Genomic DNA, 20,396 nt, shown 5'->3' with positions numbered 1-20,396 from the left:
TCACATTCCAAATTTTCCCCATGTAGTCTTTTTTTCTATGACCATGACCACATTTGTCATAAGAATAAGTAAATCTTTATAAGAAAAGTAGCAGTGGATTTAATTTCAGAATATATTTGCATTTATGTACATTATGTAACATCAATCTTTTCCTTATTATACTCTTATATTTTTATTTCTGACAATTACACAGAAACAAAATCCTGAGATTATAAAATCATTACTTTAATTTATGGAATTATTTTAGTATAACTAACCAAAATTAACCAAAAATTGTATCTATGAATAATCAAACATGGGCCCATGAAAAATCAAATATTTGGAAGGTTTAACTCTTAAAGTAAGAACTATTATTGAATTACTTTTATAATATTTCCAAATGCCTCTGCTTATGTTTTCAAAACCTTTTTAAACCTTTATTATCTCAGTCTAGTTTCATTGAATGAACTGGTTTCTGCCTATATGGATGATACATAAATATATAAACTAAAGGGCAGCCCTTCAATGGCATCTCAGGACACTGTAAAAGCAGAATGTTTTCTTTACCCTTGACTTATGTTAAGTATTCAGCTCAGGTTAGAGAAATGGTTGTTTCATTGCCCGCCCTATTTTTCTTTGCCAGAGTAGATAGAGTATGCTTATCTATTAAAAGCACTCCAGAGCAACATTAAGCCAGGACACCTGTGGAGCTTGTCAACACAGGTTCTTAAACAGGTCACTGGTTGCTGGGGCAGCTTCAAGAACAGAATAACAAGCACTCTTTGGTATGGGTAACAGCAGTTTCAGTGTCTTCCTGTGGTCTGTGAAGAAGAGAAACTTAACAACAAGAAGAGGGAAAGGGAAGGTATTTATTTTCCCATTATTTCTGCTTTGATCACTAATCTATAGCTTTATTTATAAATCCCTGTACTAGTGCTAGTATCTATAGCAAACTATAAGTGTTTGAACAGAAGGTGTGTCACTTACTAAGGCTTTAATTTTTCTGAAGCTTGAAGACAATATGTGACATTGATTTATGGCAAATTGGGCTTTCATTGCTACCCCAAAACTGCTTCTTTATCACAATGAAAAAGATGAGTGACTTGGGCAAATTTGGGATTATAATATCTTACTCTCTATATACTTGTTAGGATTTTGGAATTGTTAGAACCTCTGGAAAATAAATCTATTTTTAGGTCAGTAAAATGTTTAAAATAGGTTTCTGATAGTTTTGAAAAGCTATGATGTATAACAATTTATGTTTAGATCCTTTAATGGGAAGTGAGGCAGCAGGATGAAATAAATGCTGAAGGAATAGAATGTTACAAGCAATTATTCAATGCCTAGTGATGAAATCACAGTGAGAAAAATATAAAAGGCCCATAGTGGGCAATATTACTTTAAAAAAATTTTGATTTCTTTTAGCTTAAAAGTCAGGGGTCTTATTACATGGTTAAATAGTATTTTTTTTCCTATTAGAACAAAACTCCTCATTTTCTTATGTGTCATTTGTAAAAGCTAGATGTAAGATATTGAGAAATAACCTGGGAATCAGATAAGCTTATACTTTACCCTCTTGGTACAAAATCATTATGTGGGGGGCTATAGGAATCATCTATGTATTTCAAATACATTTTATAGTCATTAGAGACAACATTTTTTATTAGTCTTTTATTATCTTTTTTAATATTTAATTTTTATGAGTACCTAGTAGGTACATATATTTATGGGGTACATGTGATATTTTGATAGTCTTATAATGCATAATAATCACATCAGGTTAAATGGGGGGTATCACCTCAAGCATTTATCCTTCCTTTGTGTTACAAACATTCTTATTCTTTCATTTTTTAACAATTTTTTTTTGTGTGTGTGTGTGGGGGGACGGAGTCTCACTCTGTTGCCCAGGCTGGAGTGCAGTGGTGCAATCTGGGTTCACTGCAACCTCTGCCTCAAGGCAGAGGCAATTGCTCAAGGCTCAAGCAATTCTCCCACCTCAGCCTCCGGAGTATCTGGGATTACAGGCACCTGCAATCATGCCCGGCTAAGTTTTGTATTTTAGTAGAGATGGGGTTTCACCATGTTGGCCAGGCTGGTCTTTAACCCCGTTGACTGTAGTCACCCTGTTGTTGTGATAGCAAATAGGAGATTTTATTCATTCTAGCTATATTTTTGTACCTATTCATAATCCTGACTCCACCCCTTTGCCCCACTACCCTTCCCAGCCCCTGATAACCATCATTCTATTCCCTATCTCCATGAGTTCGATTGTTTAATTTTTTTGCTCTCACAAATGGGTGAAAACGTGAAGTTTGTTTTTCTATGCCTGGCCTATTTCACTTCACATAATATCCTCCAGTTCCATCCATAATGTTTCAAATGACAGGATCTCATTCTTTTTGTGGCTGAATGGTATTATACTTCATTGTGTACCGCATTTTCTTTATCCATTAGTTTGCCGATGAACACTTCTGTTGCTTCCAAATCATGGCTATTGTGAATAGTGCTGCACTAAACATGGTAGTACAGATCTACATTTGATATGCTGATTTCCTTTCTTTTGGGTATATACCTAGCAGTGGGATTGCTGGATCATATGATAGTTCTATTTTTAGTTTTATGAGAAACTTCCATACTGTTTTCCATAGTAGCGAAACTTCCATACTATTTTCCATAGTAGCTGTGCTAATTTACATTCCCACTAGCAATGTACAAGCGTTCCCTTTTCTCCACATCCTTATCAGCATTTGTTATTGTTTGCCCTTTCAATAAAAGCCATTTTAACTGGGGTGAGATGATATCTCATTGTGGTTTTAATTTGCATTTCTCTGCCATTGGTATGTCTTTCTTAGACCTTTTGCCCATTTTTAATCAGATTATTAGATTTTTTCCTATTGAGTTGAGTTCCTTATATTTTCTGCTTATTAAGCGTTTGTCAGATGGATAGTTGGCAAATATTTTTTCCCATTCTGTGTGTTGGAAGACAACATTATTTCAATAAATGAAATCACATTCACTATGATGTCTCCAAATTACCTGTAACAAACCTTTAATGTTTGTATGAATTGAAGGAAAAAGAGAAAAAGATAATTTTCAGCATTAAATTATTTCTCAAAGGTTTTGCTCTTGACTTTTTAATACATTGTGAATTTCAAACAGCCAAATTACATTATGTTTAATGAAGTTGATGACTTCTGAAGAAAATACACATTTGGTGTGTGGTAGGAGAAGAAGGAGAAAGTGTAGAGGATTCAAATGTAACAACAGCTTCTCTCCAGAGTGAAAACTCCCCAAATTAATTCTGGATCTGAGAGTTTGTTTTTGAGAAACTCAGAATAAAATTGTTTCTTTAAATATCTGAATATAATTAAATGTCAAATTGAGTTTAGAAAATATAACACCCCAAAAAGTTAAAGTAAATATTATATTCATGGTATATGTCTGGAGGCAGAGGTGTAGACTTGCTAGAACCTAACTCTGAGGCAAGGGCTGTAGCTGGCAATTCACATAACCAGGATCTCTTTTTTCCCTCCTGCTGGAGGCCTGGATTCTTGTCAATGGTAGATAACGCATTGATACCATCTCTTTGAATGTGCACTGCTATGTTACCAAATGTGTATTTGCAGAGTTTGAACAATAGAAACAATGAATGTAATAATATTTTGGAAAAGTAATCCTAGCCACACCGAGAAGAATACGGTTTGAGAAGTTTTACGGTCTTGCCCTTCACAGCACAGATTTGCAGTGAATTCGAACAGGGCTTGACTCTCAGCCTCTCTGTTTATTGTGCCTGCCACTTCGGGAAAGTCACATAAACTCTCCAAACTTCAGTATCCTCACTTGGAAAATAGGGATAATGTTATCTGTGCTGCCCTCTGTAGGGCTGTCATGAGGAATAAATAAAATAGTATATTTTAATTTCATGTCCACATTCCCTATATATTCAGTGGTACTAAAGAAAGCTTATTGGTTGCTGTTGTTTGTTTCAGCATAGAATTTGTTTCAAGTCCAGGTTCCAACACAAATTTAGTCTGAGACGTTCATCTTGGAGTATTTTTTTGCTGCTCTTTCCACTTCTAAAGATTGTCCTGAAAGATTGATAAAATATCATGCTCCTACTTTATAAGCTCTACCTTTTAAAATAAAATATTAGCCATACATTAATTTATAAAAAATGTTTTGTAGACATACATTGTGCCAGATACTATAAAGCACCAGGATAGAGCTATGCTGATATCTGAATTCCTTACCCAGGGAGCTGGCAGTCTAATAGGGAGACAGAAAAACAAATGGCCATTACAATGAAGGATGAAAAAGAGATGAAGAGAGGGGATAAAAACAGTATCTGAGGAGCCTCGGTGGGAAGACTTTCTAGATGTGGTCAACCTGGAGCTGAATCTTGAAAGATGAGAGGAAAGTAGCAAGGCAAACAAGCAGAGGAAGGATATTCAGACAGCAAAATTAAGAAATCAATTGTAAGCATGAGAGGTATTCAGAGAAATATGGGTAACTCTGTGTTGCTGGCATATAAATGAAGAGGCAGGAAGTAGCAGAAAATGGAGGGATCTTCTTATAAACATGAAAGAATATTCATGATTTTTGTTACTGTTATTATTAGCACCAGATTGTATGAAGAATAAAATCTTATATTTGGGGTTTTATAATAGAGATGGAATGATTGACTCTTGCCACGTTCACTGATCTCAGTGGTGAGAGACAAAGTCTCCAGTCCTGAGTCTTATATCATGGATATTTCTTCATCATTGACAATAAGGAAAAAGAAAAACTTAGGCAAAAATATGTGCTGCATTTCAGAAATAATAAGTAAACTACATGTTAAAATCACCATGTTTTGCATATAGTCTGTTGGATCAGAATCCTCAAAAACTAGATTAATTCTCTAAGCATTCTGCACACACACACAAATTTAGATTGTAGGTGAGAACTGGAGACATAGAAAATGTGTTTGTTGTGTGAGCCCTTGTCCATCACCGTGGGATAAATTTTCCATAATTGTCATTTCTTTCCTGCTTCCATGTAAACTCTAGAATCTTCTCTGTTTCAGGATATCTGTATTTTCTCTACTGTATACAGTGGTTAATCCTTGGTATAGTACAGCAAGAGTTAAATAAATTCTCCAGAGTTGAGAAAATTTATGAGATAAAATTCCAAAGTAAGTATAAACATCCAAGTCCAGCCCCTCATGAAGTCCAGATAGCATTATTACTGATAATGAATGAAGTCATCATATGTTCCTGTTAATTGTTAATTCTCTGTTTTATTTGCTGTCAGGAGACTAGAGTTATACTGATCAAATTATTTTGTTTACTTAATCATTTAGAATTATTTCTCTTCCTAAGCCTTCTTCCAGCTCACTATTTCTTGAATTTAGAGCTCACGCTGGAAAAGGGAGAAATAGGAGGAAATTCTGATTCATAAATAGACTTGTGGAATTAGTTATTAAGAAATGTTCAAAATGTAGAGTTTTTCAATCTTACAGTCTATAAATAGTACTTCTAGGGTCTCATCTGAACAAGAAACATGCACACACTCTCATAGAAAAGACGAGTCAAGTCTTTTTTCAGGGACCTGTGCTGATCACTCTATTCAATTGTTTTGAAAATAATGTTTAATTATATTTTTCGTTGCAACATGTATACGTACAAAATCTGAGTACTCAACCATGGAATAAATAAAGTTACTATGTTGCTTAACCAATTCTTTTTTTCTTTTGAGAGGAAGTCTTGCTCTGTCGTCCAGGCTGGAGTGCCGTGGCGTGATCTTGGCTCACTGCAACTTCTGCCTCCCAGGTTCAAGCAATTCTCTGCTTCAGCCTTCCGAATAGCTGGGATTCCAGGCACCCACCACCATGCCTGGCTAATTTTTGTATTTTTAATAGAGACTGGGTTTCATCACCTTGGCCAGGCTGGTCTTGAACTCCTGAACTCGTGATCCACTTGCCTCGGCCTCCCAAAGTACTGGGATTACAGGTGTGAGCCACCGCGCCTGGCCTAAGCAATTCTTTTTATTATGTTGTTTGGCCAAGTGCTTTTTAGGAAAACAGTTGTTATATGGGATGTGGAAAAAAATGTTCACATTTGAATATGGCTCTAAAAAACTGCCTCTTACTATCACAATTGAAATATTTTCATATATGCCACAATATCTCCAAGGCTCACCTCTTTTACATCTATAAAGAGAGAATGATGATATCTAACATGGTTGGCATACGATTGAAATGGATAATGAAGGTAGAAAAGCTTTGTCAGTTGTGAAATTTTCTATGTTTCTGTGTTGTTTTCCCCTGGTTGTTGGTGGCAATGTTCTTTATACAACTAATGAAACAAAACAGAAAAGAAGAAAAAGTAAACAATCCAAAATTATGTGGGAGCTTTTTAGCCAAAGATCCATGGTTATCTGGGAAGAATTCTTTGTTCATAGTCACATGAAAAATAGCTTCTGATGATCTATCAACAGTTCCCACTGCTCTGATTTATGCCATAAAATCTGTATTCTTATCTAATGCAGGAATATACATTAAGTGATTGAATAGCAAATTTTGAGCAGCAGATGGGAGGGAAAGATCATATGTAACATAATAACACAGGAAGTTCCTATATTCATTGACTTCCATGACATCCTATCAAATGTAGCTGGTAAGCTATTTTCTTCCCCTCTAGAGCCAGAGTAGTATTTAAATCACCTTTCTAGGTATTACGTGGCAAACAACAGGAATAAATTCAGTTCACCAACAAGAAATGTGCAGATAAAAAATACAACTGGGAAGATAGAGGTCATTTGTTAAAGAGGATCACTATTTTGAAGAACATGCATTGCAATTCTGGAATTGCTTGGTGAGCTATGGGAACAAAGGCTGTTACAGCTATTTCTGTAGGAAACTGCTACACTCCTTACCAGAACGGGTGTAACATTTTGTAAGTCCCAACAGCAACATATGAGTGATCCATTTTCTCTGTCAATATTTTGTGTTGTCGCTTTTTCTTATTTTAGACATTCTTATAGGTCTAAATAAGAAATAATACATTTCTTATAGGTCTCAATAAGAAATAAGACATTTCTTATTTTCTTATTTTAGGCATTCTGATAGGTATGTAGTGTCATCTCATTGTTTTAACTTGGATTTTCCTAAGAGTTAAAAATATTGAACTTTTTTTTTTTTTTTTTTTTGAGGTTGGAGTCTTGCTCTGTCGCCCAGGCTGGAGTGTATTGGCATGATCTCAGCTCACTGCAAGCTCCGCCTCCTGGGTTCATGCCATTCTCCTGCCTCAGCCTCCTGAGTAGCTGGGACTACAGGTGCCCACCACCACACCCAGCTAATTTTTTTTTGTATTTTTTTTTTTTTTTAGTAGAGCCGGAGTTTCACTGTGTTAGCCAGGATGGTCTCGATCTCCTGACCTCGTGATCCACCCGCCTCAGCCTCCCAAAGTGCTGGGATTACAAGCGTGAGCCACCACACCCAGCCAGATTGAACATTTTTTATGTCCTTGTTTGCCATATATCTTCTTCAGTGAAATGTCCCTTCAGTCTTTTGCCCATTATCTCACTGGATTTTTCTTTCGAGTTCTTTATATATTCTTGATACTAGTCCACTACTCCTTGGTCTGTGGATAACTGTCTTCTCCCTTTTTCTTCACATGGTCTTCCATGTGTGTGTAAGTGTGTGTTTACTAATTTCTTCTTATAAGGACACCAGTCATATTGGATGTAAGGTGTATTAGTTTGCTTGGGCAGCCATAACAAAGTATCATAGCCTGGGTGGAGTAAATTTAAAAAAAATTCTCACAGGTTTGGAGGCTGGAAATCTAAAATCAAGGCATTGGCAGGGTTGGTTTCCTTTGAGGGACTTTCTCCCTGGTTTGTGGATAGCTGTCTTCTCCATCTGTCTTCACATGGTCTTCCATGTGTAAGTGTGTGTTTACTAATTTCTTATAAGGACACCAGTCATATTGGATTGACGCCCATTCACATGACTTCATTTTCCCTTAATTACCTCTTTAAAGGCCCTATCTCAAAAAAATCAGCCACACTCTAAGGTACTCTGGGTTAGGACTTCAACATGTAAATCTGGAGGAGGCACAATGAATTTAGTCTGTATCATGTGGTTTGCAAATATTTTCATCCAGTCTATAGTTTGCCTTTTTATCCTCTTAACAGAGTCCTTCACAGAGTAGTTTCAATTTTGATGAAATACAATTTATCAGTTTCATTTTATGGATCGTGGTTTTGGTATAAAGACTAACAACTCATTGTGTAGGTGCCAAAGTCTTTACTGGCTTTTCCTATATGATTTTGCCGTTTTTTTTTTTTTTTTTTTTTTTTTTTTTTTTTTTTTTTTTACTGTCTTGTCCTTATGGTTTTATCGTTGACATTTAAGTTTGTCACCATCCTGGGTTGATTTTTAAATGAGATTTATTTTAATTTGTATAAAATTTTCTTATCATTTTGGGTTAGATGTAATGGTTTGTGCTTTTGAGAAATAGGCCTGTTTCATCTATGTCGTCAAATTTTTGGGAGTAAAATTGTTCCTTGTATTCCTTTATTATATTTTGATGACTACAGTGCTAGACAGAATCACTGTAACAATGTCCCATTTCATTCCTGATATTGACAATTTGTGTCTCTTTTATCTTTTTTGTCAGTCTCACTAGTGGTTTATCATTTTTGTTTCATCTTTACAAGAACTATTTTAAAATTTATTTTTTGTTTTAAATTTCATTAATTTCTGCTTTATACTTTTTCTTTTCTTCTGCTTGTTAGGGGTTTATTTGGCTCTTCTTTTTCCAGGTTTTTAAGGTAGGAGCTTATAGATTTGAATTTCCCTCTCTGCTAACACAGCATTTAGTATTACAAATTTATCTTTCAACTAAAGCAGTTTGGCACAATTTTGATATGTTGTATCTTCATTAAGTTCAATGTAATTACTATTTTTTTCTCTTGAAACTTGCTGTTTAACTCATGGTTCATTAGAAGTGTGTTTTTGAGTTGAAGATTTCCATTTACTCTTTCTGCTATTGATTTCTAATTTGATGCCATTGTGGTTTGAGAACATGTTCCATATGATTTTAATTATAAGTTTGTTGAGATGTTTTTTATGGTCAAAGATTTAAACTCTCCTTGAAATAATTCTGAGGGTTCTTGAAAATAATATGGGTTCTACTGTTTTGGAATGGCCTATAAAGTAGATTAGAGACAGTTGATTGATGGTGATATTTTCTCTGTACCCTTGATTTTCTTTCTAGTTGTTCTATCGATTAGTGAGACAGAGATATTAAATGCTCCAACTGTAATTATAGGTTTGTCTCTTCAACAATCAACTAGGAAATAAAAACAAAAGTTTACAGTGGGTATATTTAAATGATAAATGGGTATATTTAAATGATAAATATTTTCTACCATAAATGCAAACAACACTTTAGTGTACCAACCAGCCATGACAGTGTACAAGTTGAGGCAAGTATTTTGGTGAAATTTCAAATTCATTCATGTTAATTCAAAGTGTTGTGGATTGTATAACCATATTAACCTAAATTTTTAATAAGTAGGGTCATGTGGCAAAATGTTATGCATGTAATGGTGACATTATTGACAGAGAATTTTTACTTGCAACTCTTATGATTTGACCTATGTCTTTTTTATGTCAGAGCATTTTCTTATTTTTTAATGCACATCTTCTGTATAACTCAAATGCATTTAACATTCAATATGAAATCACTGTTAAGAAGTAGGACTGTACGAATAGTGCACCAAACTCCATTTATATTTTTTCAGTACATTACACACTTTTAACTACAGCATAATTAGTAACTTTTATAATGCAGACTATTTTTAGAAATTTCAAAACAACAGAATAAAATAAACTTGTACAAATTGGGTCATTATTCAGTCTTATATTTTCAACAAATTCATCATTGTCACATAAAAATAATTCTTCCTAGGATATCATTAGGTGTTTAAAGAATATTTAAAGGATCTCTTATTTGCTTTTATAGTTCATTGTTTCACAAAGCTTGATCCCCTGACCACTTTTATCAGTCTCTCCCAAGAGCTCATTAAAACCTATATAACTAGATGCCAATAGGTTTGCTGAATTAGCATCTCTGGGCCAGAGCCTGGGGAATTCTGGAAAATAAGTGTGTTAAGCAAGGTCCCCAAGTGGCTTCCATGCATGCTAAAATTTGAAGATCCTTCCCTAATTGCTTAACATCCAATGCAGACCATCAATTTGTAATTTAAAATGCAAATGAATAGAATTATATTTAGACTTCTCTTTGCTGTAACTTGTTCTATTCTCTACTATGTTTTACATTTAAAACTGTACACAATTATTATTCAACAGATTTTTTGCAATTCTGATAACATCATGTAATTTTTAAAAACTTTTTTATTTCCATTCCTCTAAATTACTCTTCTTCTCTGTCACATTAGGATGGTAAATTATCTGGAGGCTGTTTCAATGACATTAGTGAGTTCAACATTTATTTTTTGTCTTCTTTTGAATTAGTAATACCAATCTGTTGGATTTTCACAACTTCCTTTAAGATATATCTGATATTTAACATCATTTACAGAGATAATTATTGTAAATTAACACTGCTGTGCCCTATATAACTATGATAGGATTATGTATGACTTGACTATTATGACAATTAAAACGTTTGGAGTTAGTTATTCTGGAAGTTTATGTACAGGCTAGAAACTTATTTCTCCGGTGTCTTTTTCTGCACAGTGGTATTTCTGCCAGTGGCTATGAGTAGAATTTTCCAGAAAGACCTAGCATTGTTGGAGAGCCACTGAGATTATATCCATTTTGAACAAATTCAGTCTTCTTAGAAATCTTTTTCTACAAAGTACACTTAAGCTATGGCATCCACTTAAAAGAAGAGGAGCTATGGCCAAGACCAAACTCTCTGGGGCTTATTCTTCCTGCACTTGAACTACTCACTTTGGCAAATTGCATTATGTTTTACAATTGTTGGATAACTTCCTTTAGAAAGAAGTATACATCTCTGCCCATAGCTATGTGACTTCAAGTACCTCCTTGAAGGTGGAGTATACATTTCCACCCCATTATCTGGCTTGGCCATGTTGTTGATGTGGGCCAGTAGAGTGTGAGGAAAAGTGACAGAGTGCTAATTTTGAGCAGAAGTGTTAAGTGGCACCCATGTCTCCCCTCCTGTCATTCTTTTCTCTCTGCCACTGAAGGTCACCTAATGAGAAGACACAGGAGTAATGAGAAGACACAGGAGGTAGAGCAGCACTTGCTGACTCAGAAGCATTAACATGAAACGTGAGTAAAACAAATATGCTTCCTATAAATCATCGATATGTAAGATTGTTACTGAAGCAAAGTGGAGTAATATACTGAGTTGTGTGTGGACATTAATGCTATGGTGATGTGACCTATTATCTTAAGAGGGGGTTTCGGCCATGCACAGTGGCCTGTACTTCCAGCACTTTGAGAAGTTGAGGTGGGCGGATCACTCGAGGTCAGGAGTTCAAGACCAGCGTGGTCAACATGGTGAAACCCTATCTCTACTAAAAATTCAAAAAAAAAAAAAATTAGCTGGGCGTGGTTGCGCACACCTATAATCCCAGCTACTTGGGAGGCTGAGGCAGGAGAATTACTTGAACCTGGAGGCGGAGGTTGCAGTGAGCCGAGATCGTGCCATTGCACTCTAGCCTGGGCAACAAGAGCGAAACACTGTGTCAACAACAACAACAAAAATTAGCCAGATGGTGGTGGGTGCCTGCAGGCCCAGCTACTTGAGAGGCTGAGGCAGGAGAATCACTTGAATGTGGTAGGTGGAGGTTGCAGTGAGCCAACATCAGGCCACTGCACTCCAGCCTGGGCAACAGAGCTAGACTCTGCCTCAAAAAAAAAAAAAAAAAAAAAGGCGGTTTCTAGCTAGATGCTGCTAGTAGGCACATTTAAATCACAGTTTCATATTTCTATAATTGTAACATATTTTATAGTGAGTATTTTAAGAACACGTTTGCACTTGCTGACCTTTCTCTAATAACATCTCTTCTCCCCAACCTTACGTATTGTCTCTAATAACATCTCTTCTCCCCAACCTTACGTATTGTCTCTAATAACATCTCTTCTCCCCAACCTTACGTATTGTCTCTAATAACATCTCTTCTCCCCAACCTTACGTATTGTCTCTAATAACATCTCTTCTCCCCAACCTTACGTATTGTCTCTAATAACATCTCTTCTCCCCAACCTTACGTATTGTCTCTAATAACATCTCTTCTCCCCAACCTTACGTATTGTCTCTAATAACATCTCTTCTCCCCAACCTTACGTATTGCTCCACAACTTTTTCTAACCCTACTATCAAACTTTCACTCTCTGACTTTTCTTTATAACACATCTGATAAATTAGAGCTGTATTTCTTATAAACACTATCAGGAAAAGTCAAAGACTTTTGACTTATCCATTGAAGTATGTCTTTTCTTATGGTGTTTATATCTGCAGTAGAATAGAGAATCACTTCTATTGCCATAGATTACTATCATAAAATATATTTTAAGCACCCTAGTACAGTTGTTACTCTATTTGAGGCAGTAAGAGGGTATGTAGTTGAGAAGAGGCAAATAAAAAGGAGAAGAATTCTGATCATCATTGGAACCTTTGAGTATAACTTAAAGTACACTGCTGTATCAAAAACTATGAGCACTGATAAATCCAAGTATCAGGGGAAAATTTCTATTGACTTGGAAAAAGCTATGAATTGCAAATAGTTTACTCTTGATTCACCTAATGGTCAAGTTCTTCAAAATTTGTTTTATATCTTTGGATTTGAAGTTAGTTGAAAAATAAAACAACCATGAGAATATGTTTCTCATGCTGATTCTACAGAAATAAACACTTAAAATATATGTACTGAACATGACCATGTTCATGATAATGCCTTCATTCCATCTTTGGAAATGCTCTATTCCTTACCTTGCTCACAAACTTCCATAACTAATTAGAGTCTGAGGTGGTGTCTCCTTGCAATAATTGGTCATCTTTGCCCATGAAGTTTTGAGATCTGGGATCTGATTGTCATTTCTTGGCTCATGGTCTCTGCCAAAAATCTAATTCAATTAACAACTCAGGTAAAGGACCAGAAATCCAAACCAAGCCAAAAGCCTTCCAATCACTTTGCAACTTATATGAGATCTTGCCTCTGGCTATAAAAAGTTTACTTTTTTTCCAAGCAGATATACTGTATATTTTGTAGGATTGTAGCCTAAGTTGAGAAGGATTAAAGGTGTTTTCATTACAACCTGGCTGGTCTTTCCTTGGAAAAGGGAGTCTAGCTCTTAGTACACATGCGTTTTTTTTTTTTTTTTTAAAGAAGAGCTTTCATTTGTGTTCCTCTCACTATGATTACATGGGAACACTGGCTGAGTTTCTCAATTAAACTTAGTAACATGCTTTTTCCTACACTGATACGTAGCAAATCTGTGCTATTCAGTGAGCCTTTCTTGCTACATTTGTCCTGTTGGCCATCAGGCTAGTCAAGGGCCGTTGGAAACAAAACAACAAGCAGAGGAAATAGATTCTGACTAATAAGTATAGGCTCAAAAGGTGAGTCTGCATCATACGAGAGGCACAGGTGGACAGTCAGGGTGCATTTCTTCTCTGTTAGGTTCAGCTTTCATTATCCACTTCTAAAAGACTTCGATTTGTGTCTTGGGCTTTGGTCAATGGAATGTACAAATATGAATTTGTAGCATGGTAGTAGAATAAGGAGACTGAATGTACATATGGGTCAATTCAGTTTGCTATAATGAAATAAAATAGACTGGGTGGCTTGAACAGCAGCCATGTATGTCATATAGTTCTGGAGGCTGGAAATCCAAGATTAGGGTGCCACCATGGTCAGGTTATTGGTGAGGGTCTTCTTCCTGGCCGTGTCCTTCTCATGGCCTTTCCTTGGTGTGTACATGCAGAGAAAGAGATCTCACATATTTTCATCTTTTTATAAGGGCATTATCCCAATCATGGGAGCCCCACCCCTAGAATTACATCTAATCCTAATTACCTGTGAAGGGCTCCACCTCTAAGAAACATCACATTAGGAATTAGGATTTCAACATACGAATTTTGCAGGGACACAAACATTCATTCTGTAACATTGAAACACAAATCACTTCAAGTATGTACAGTTCAATTAAATAGATTTGTAATACACTATGTGAATGCTTCAATTTGTCTTGATAAGTTAGTTAGCGGAAAATATTAGAGTGTTCCATTACCAGGGGAGGCTAATATCATCCTGGAAGTAGAGGACATTTCAACTCTCTTGACTAGAATATACAGGAGCAGGCAGAGTAAGGGCTGTCAAAAGACCATTTGATGGCTAAGGGCAGTAAGACGAAAAATCATATTTGGACAAAGTAGAATCTAACTGTGGGAGCTGGCTCTATACTTCTTTGAAGGCTTTGTTTCACCTTCATTTTCCAACACTAGTGCTATCTATCTTATGGAAACTTTTTTTCTGGTGGAAAATTCTCCCATTTGCCAGTCAACAACATACTTCCAGCCAGATGATCAGACCAATATATTTTAATAGCATTCTAGATATAATCACACATAAGGTAGAATGAAAATGAAGTTAAGCCTTATTTGTATTAAATACATATAAAATTTGAATTATAACTTTTAATTTCTGGATTATGCATAACTGATTATGTATGACATTTTGAAAATGGTTCCCTACAAACATGGCAAATGAATCAATTGTACAATAAAGGAAAAGAGATATTAAAGGAATTTTTTTCTGTTCATTTAATTGTATATTATTTATTATATTAATATTTGTTGATGGACTACTTCTAGGCTGGGTACCTCAACAGAGTCTTTCTTTTTGTGACACAGGCTGGAGTGCAGGGCACAATAATGGTTGACTGCAGCCTCAACCTCCAGGGCTCAAGGGATCCTTCCACCTCAGCCTCCCCAGTCGTTGGGATTACACAGGTATGCCACAACACCAAGCAATTTTTTTTTTTTTTTTTTTTGGTGGAGATGAGGTCTTGTTCTATTGCCCAGACTGGTATTAAACTCCTCAGCTCAACCAATCCTCCTGCCTCAGCTTCTCAAATTGCTGGGACTACAGGTGTGAGCCACTGTGCCCAGCCCTTTATTGCCTTTTAAAAGCTTGCAAACTCACTGTTTAATACTATTTAGTAAGAGAAAGATAGAAGTTTAAAAAATAACTTTATACATTGCTTTCCAACATAGACGTATTGTGAGCCAGGAATGCAAGTCACATATATAATTTTAAATTTTTGAAAAGCAACATTAAAAAGGAAAACATGTAGTTGAGATTAATTATGACATTATGTATTTATTTCACCCAATATTTACAAAAATTATTTCAAGATAGAAAGAAATTATTGATGAGATTTTTACATTCTTATTTTTTCTATATTATGTCTTTAAATTCTGCTGTATACTTTACACTTACGGTATATCTCAATATGGAATAGCTACATTTCATTGCTTTTATAGCCATATGTAGCTAGGTGCTTCTGTAGTAGACATTGCCCTATAAAAACTTCCTCAGAATAAAATTCGTATTCTATTTAGTCTTGGTAAACTGCATAATAACCTGTCTTGACAAAAACGAAGTAAAATGAATTGTCAATAGAAATCAAAGTTGGAATATAGAACCTCACTAGAAATAATAAATTACTTACCTTACTACACTAAATTCAAAACTTATTTGAATGAATAGCTAAATAAAAATTCCTTGAAGTTAGTTTTAAATTATTAGGTGGAGCTTGTTGGCAAGACAAAAAAATGACCACTAGAGATATGTCACTTAATTTCACATGCTTTCAATTTAATCAGAGTAACACAATCACTAAACTTTTTGCCATAATATTAATTCTAGTACATCCATATTTGCAGACCCATGAGCACTGTTCTTAATAAAGACCCTACACATCGAGATCATTAAAGATCTTACTTAGAACATAGTATTTAGACACATACATGTATTCAAGTATATATATATCCACATAAGTGTATATATATACTCATATATATACACACTCATATATTTACACACTAAGAGTGTGTGTGTATATATATGTATGTATATATATGTGTGTGTGTGTATATATATATATATATACTCTTAAGCAAAATATTCAAATATACAGAACTCTTATTATCTGCATATGCCCGATGATGCAAAATTGACTTCTTAGTATTAAAAAATGCATAGGTAAATTCTTCCATAAGTGGATTTCCTCCTTTTTTCTTAAACCAAAGGACAATAACCAATAGGTCATCATTTGTAATTTTCACATATTAGTGGTTTTGTGAGTTTAAGAAAGAAATCATATATAAAGAATAATTTAACTTGATGAATTTTGAAATCCCGTATTCTTGAAAGGATGTTGCTTCTGATAATTTTCCAATTGGGAAAATCATCTTCAAAAGGGTTTGGCTAAAAGCCTAGAGATAAATAGGCTTTTAATAAACATAATTTTCCTTTTTAATTGTTTTGGTTGGAGAATGAGAAAGCTTTATTCTGCATTAGTAGTCAATATATGTTCATGGAAATTCTCTCATATTGCCATGCAACTTCAGCATTCTCAGTGGTCTAAGCAGAACTTCATAATACCAAACTTTACTGTGGCTGCAATTTTTTATTAATTTTTATGTTTGTTGCATTGGAGAGAAAGGGTTATTTTTGAAACATAAAAGCTTAGGAAAGATTTTACAAATTGGAATTTAAGCAAAGCATTGTTTTCTTGGTTTACTCCAACAATTTAAGGGTAATTAGAAATGTAAACTTCCAACGCCAATGAGAGAAATGACTTCAGTGTGTCATCCAGCCAGAATTACTTGCATAGTCCAAGTTAACATATTTTATTTCCAATGAGGATAATATTAGAATACAATTTTATCCAGAATTATGATGGAAACATTTTATTTCTTTCATGGAACAACGGTATTTAACAAAATAATGGGTAAAGAATAAACTAGGATCTCTAAAGCTCTGAAAAATCTATTAAATATTAAATGAATTCCCATGTGTGTAAAATTTTAGGTGATTTGCTCATTTCTTTATTTACAAATCGATATTCCCAGGACTATATTTAAACTTACTGAACAGAACACTAGTTAATTAAAATCTACATTTTAGATTTGTATACCCTTCCCCCAATTAACAGTAACATGCCGCTCAATGTTGTGAATAAAATATATCTAAAATATTTATATTCTTTATGAATAAAGAATATAAATTTTAAATAAACTTATAACATCTTATAAATATAAAAAAATACATCAATTTTAATAATTCTTAATAAATTATTTATAATGAATTTATATAATATTAACCCTTTTCTATACCGAAAAATTTTATCAGGTAATTAAAATAAATGGTTTACAGATTCAAAGAGTTCTATATGACAAATAAAGACAAAAAACCCTAGACTTTCAAAAGGCAGATATAATATTGCTTTTCCGGAGAGGTGTTTATCTCCCTATTTCTAAATAAACTACTTATATAATTATTTCTGAATTTCTAGTATTAGATATTATCTATCATATCTCCTACAGTTAAGGATAAAGATTGAGCTCTCCTATTCCTTAGCCCAGCCCCCCAAGGGACACATGTACATATTCTTCCCTATTCTCTATTTTTAATTAATTTATTCTTTTGAAAACAGTCCCTATTGCATGTCAGGTATTATTGTGAGTTCTGGTAATTGATAAAAGTCCCTGTGCTCATGGAGCTTACATATTATTGGAGGAAGGTAGAAATAAATAACTACATTACATAGTGCATTCGAAGGTGGTACGTGCTACTAAAATATATATATATATATGCCAGGTATAGGGATGAGGAGTATAAGGGTGGGGGAAGAATTGAATGTTAAAATAGGTAGGTCTCTCTGAACAATTCCCATCTGAGCTTTAGAGGCAGGTCAAGCAGCCAGTGTGAATATCTGAAGTGGAATATGCCGGGTTGGGGGAGCCAAGGAGACCAGTGGTGCTGGAGCAAAATGAACAAGGGGGAAGTCATGGAGGGAGGAGGGAGTGGAGATCACATAGAGTTACATATGCAAGACACCGATTAGCTTTTTCTCTGAATGAGATGGAGAGCCATTGGAGTTTTGAGCAGAAAAGTGACATGCATTCACAAAAATAACTGTGGCTGCCCTGTTGTGAATAGGCGATGATGGACCGAAGTATAAGAACCATTAGGACACTGTTGCAATAACCCAGAAGAGAAAATGGGGGCTTGGGCTGGGGAGGTAGCTGGAGAGGTGACGAAAAATGACTGGATACTGGAAACATTTTGAGATAGAATCAAGAGGATTTCCTCATGGATTTCTATTGCTTCTGACGGATCATGGGGTAACTCAAGGATTCATCCAAGATTTTTGGCCAGAATATCAAGAAGAACAGAATTATTACTTAGTTTGAAAGGAATGTGAATAAAGCAGAGCTTTGGGGAGGGGGCAAGAGGAGAAGAAAAGAATTCACTTTGGAAATTTAAGATGCTATTTAGACATTCTGGGTAGAGATGTTTGAATAAAGATTTGGCTAGACCAATCAAGAATTCAGAGACATAGAGCTATATCATCAGCATGTATATGGATTTAAAGCCACACACTGGAAAAGATCATTCAGGATATGAGTGTAGAGAGAACATAAGATACTTGTGGATGAAACTCTATGGATTTTCATTGTTAAAAGTTTAAATAAAAGGGCAGAATATAGCAAAGGAGGTAACTAAGGACCGTGCCACTGTGAGGCAGGAGGATCAGTGCTTGGTATTCTGCAAGCTACTCTCCCTTCCACTCAGTTCCTCTAGAGAGTGCACGTCCCATCTCCTACAAAAGGGGAGAAAAGTAGTTACCTACATCTTTGAAATGACAGGGGTTTCTGGAAGAGCTTATCATTTAAGTCCTATCCTGTCCCCTGACATTTAAAATGCACGTGAGGCCTTTAATTTCCTGATCTTTTCTGAGTTCAGAGACTGGAATTAGCTTTTATTTTCCCTAGTATTTCTTCCCAGAATGAATTCAATTTTTAGATATCTCTGGTATGCCAAGTCATTTATCACTTTTTCATCTATTCGCCAACAATTCTAAAGTAGATTGCTAGAATGTGGATTATGAGATAAAGGAATATGAAGCAACTTGTGATTTGTGAAATATACAAGAAATGGCCTCTATAGATATTGCACTAAAGAGAATTTCTTCTTCCTTTCTTACAGTTATTCCACTGATTGAAATATGTGATACTTAATAGCTCTTATGTCTAATTATATCAATATGCAGCTGGATTGATACACTCCTGCAGGTGGTTGGGGCTCCTTCACTGCCATGTATGTCCCTTTTGTTGCAGATATTTCAAGATTCAGCATCATTTCAGACCCTGAAAAATCCCTGAAAATTGAATTCTCAATAGATAATGCAACTCCACATAATATCTGGATTTTGTAAATGCTTGCTAATAAATTATTTTACAACGTGGGTGAGTTTAGGTGTGTAGGTGATTTCCACACATTGAGAGCCAAAACATCAAATTTTAATGTTGGTCTGGTGAAAGAGAGATAATATTTGATGGTTCATGAAGAATACTACAACATAATAAGCATTTTAGATGCAGGGTTATTTCTTTGTATGACTTATTTCCTTTTATGGCCATCAATCCAAATTTTAAAAATAATTTTTTAATATATTTAAGATGTTGTCATGTGTCCTAAAATGACAAAAATAAATTAGACACATGTTTAATCATCATTCCAGTTTGGTTTATTCACTCATATTTTATTGCATAAAACAAGTCAAATTATTTAGCATGATGTCAAAGTCTTAAGTGTAAACCTCTTGGGGGAAACAGCAAAGAATTGGGAAGAATATTACAGTCTATCATGTGAATTTCATCACCACAATCAGAAACTAACACAAAACCCAGAAGAAACCCTAAGAAAGATACCTGTAACCTGAAGAAGATGTAGACTAGATGCCAAAGACAGAGAATGATCTGAATGGAAAATTTTGCAGCTAAACTATTTTCCCTTTTTTGTATGTATCAGGGCAAAACAGTGCCTAATTTTCTCCTCGTTTTCTATCATGAGGCAAGAAAACACATCTGTCAAATGTGGCAGGGTAACCTCAGAGAAAAGCTGGAGACAAGCTGTGGTCATAAATGTATGCTAAATAGATGGTTCAACATAAGAAAATGTAACAAGTTAATTCAACACATTCATAGACTTGACTTCAAGAGAAAATTTAGGCAGCATTGCAATAGAAGCAGAAACACATTTGAAAAAGTCCAGTATTTATTTGTTAAAAACTCATACCAAATTGTAAAGAACATTGATGCTATGAAGAAACTGCATCAACTAGTGGGCAAAATAATCAG

At 34.9% G+C, this 20,396-nt stretch overlaps 1 protein-coding gene and 1 long non-coding RNA gene across 3 annotated transcripts in view; one reads left to right on the top strand and one right to left on the bottom strand.

Moving 5' to 3' along the window:
* The window catches only part of GPC5 (glypican 5), a 1,460,504-nt gene that overhangs the window by 153,975 nt on the left and 1,286,133 nt on the right, over positions 1 to 20,396 (bottom strand). The gene's annotated exons all lie outside the window — the stretch shown is intronic.
* On the top strand, positions 727 to 19,501 carry LOC103783915 (uncharacterized). Of its 2 annotated transcripts, none has more exons than XR_010109638.1 (4): positions 727 to 844; positions 11,203 to 11,287; positions 14,877 to 14,975; positions 19,374 to 19,501. It is a non-coding gene; the product is annotated as an uncharacterized LOC103783915 (long non-coding RNA). The 2 variants fall into 2 exon arrangements; XR_004665983.3 differs by lacking the exon at positions 19,374 to 19,501 and adding an exon at positions 10,426 to 10,462 and having other exon boundaries at positions 753 to 844; positions 14,877 to 17,297.

The sequence above is a fragment of the Pan paniscus genome, chromosome 14, assembly GCF_029289425.2.
Source record: "Pan paniscus chromosome 14, NHGRI_mPanPan1-v2.0_pri, whole genome shotgun sequence".
NCBI lineage: Eukaryota > Metazoa > Chordata > Mammalia > Primates > Hominidae > Pan > Pan paniscus.
Note: the sequence above shows the minus strand (reverse complement) of the source record. Positions and strands in the feature narration are given on the sequence as shown.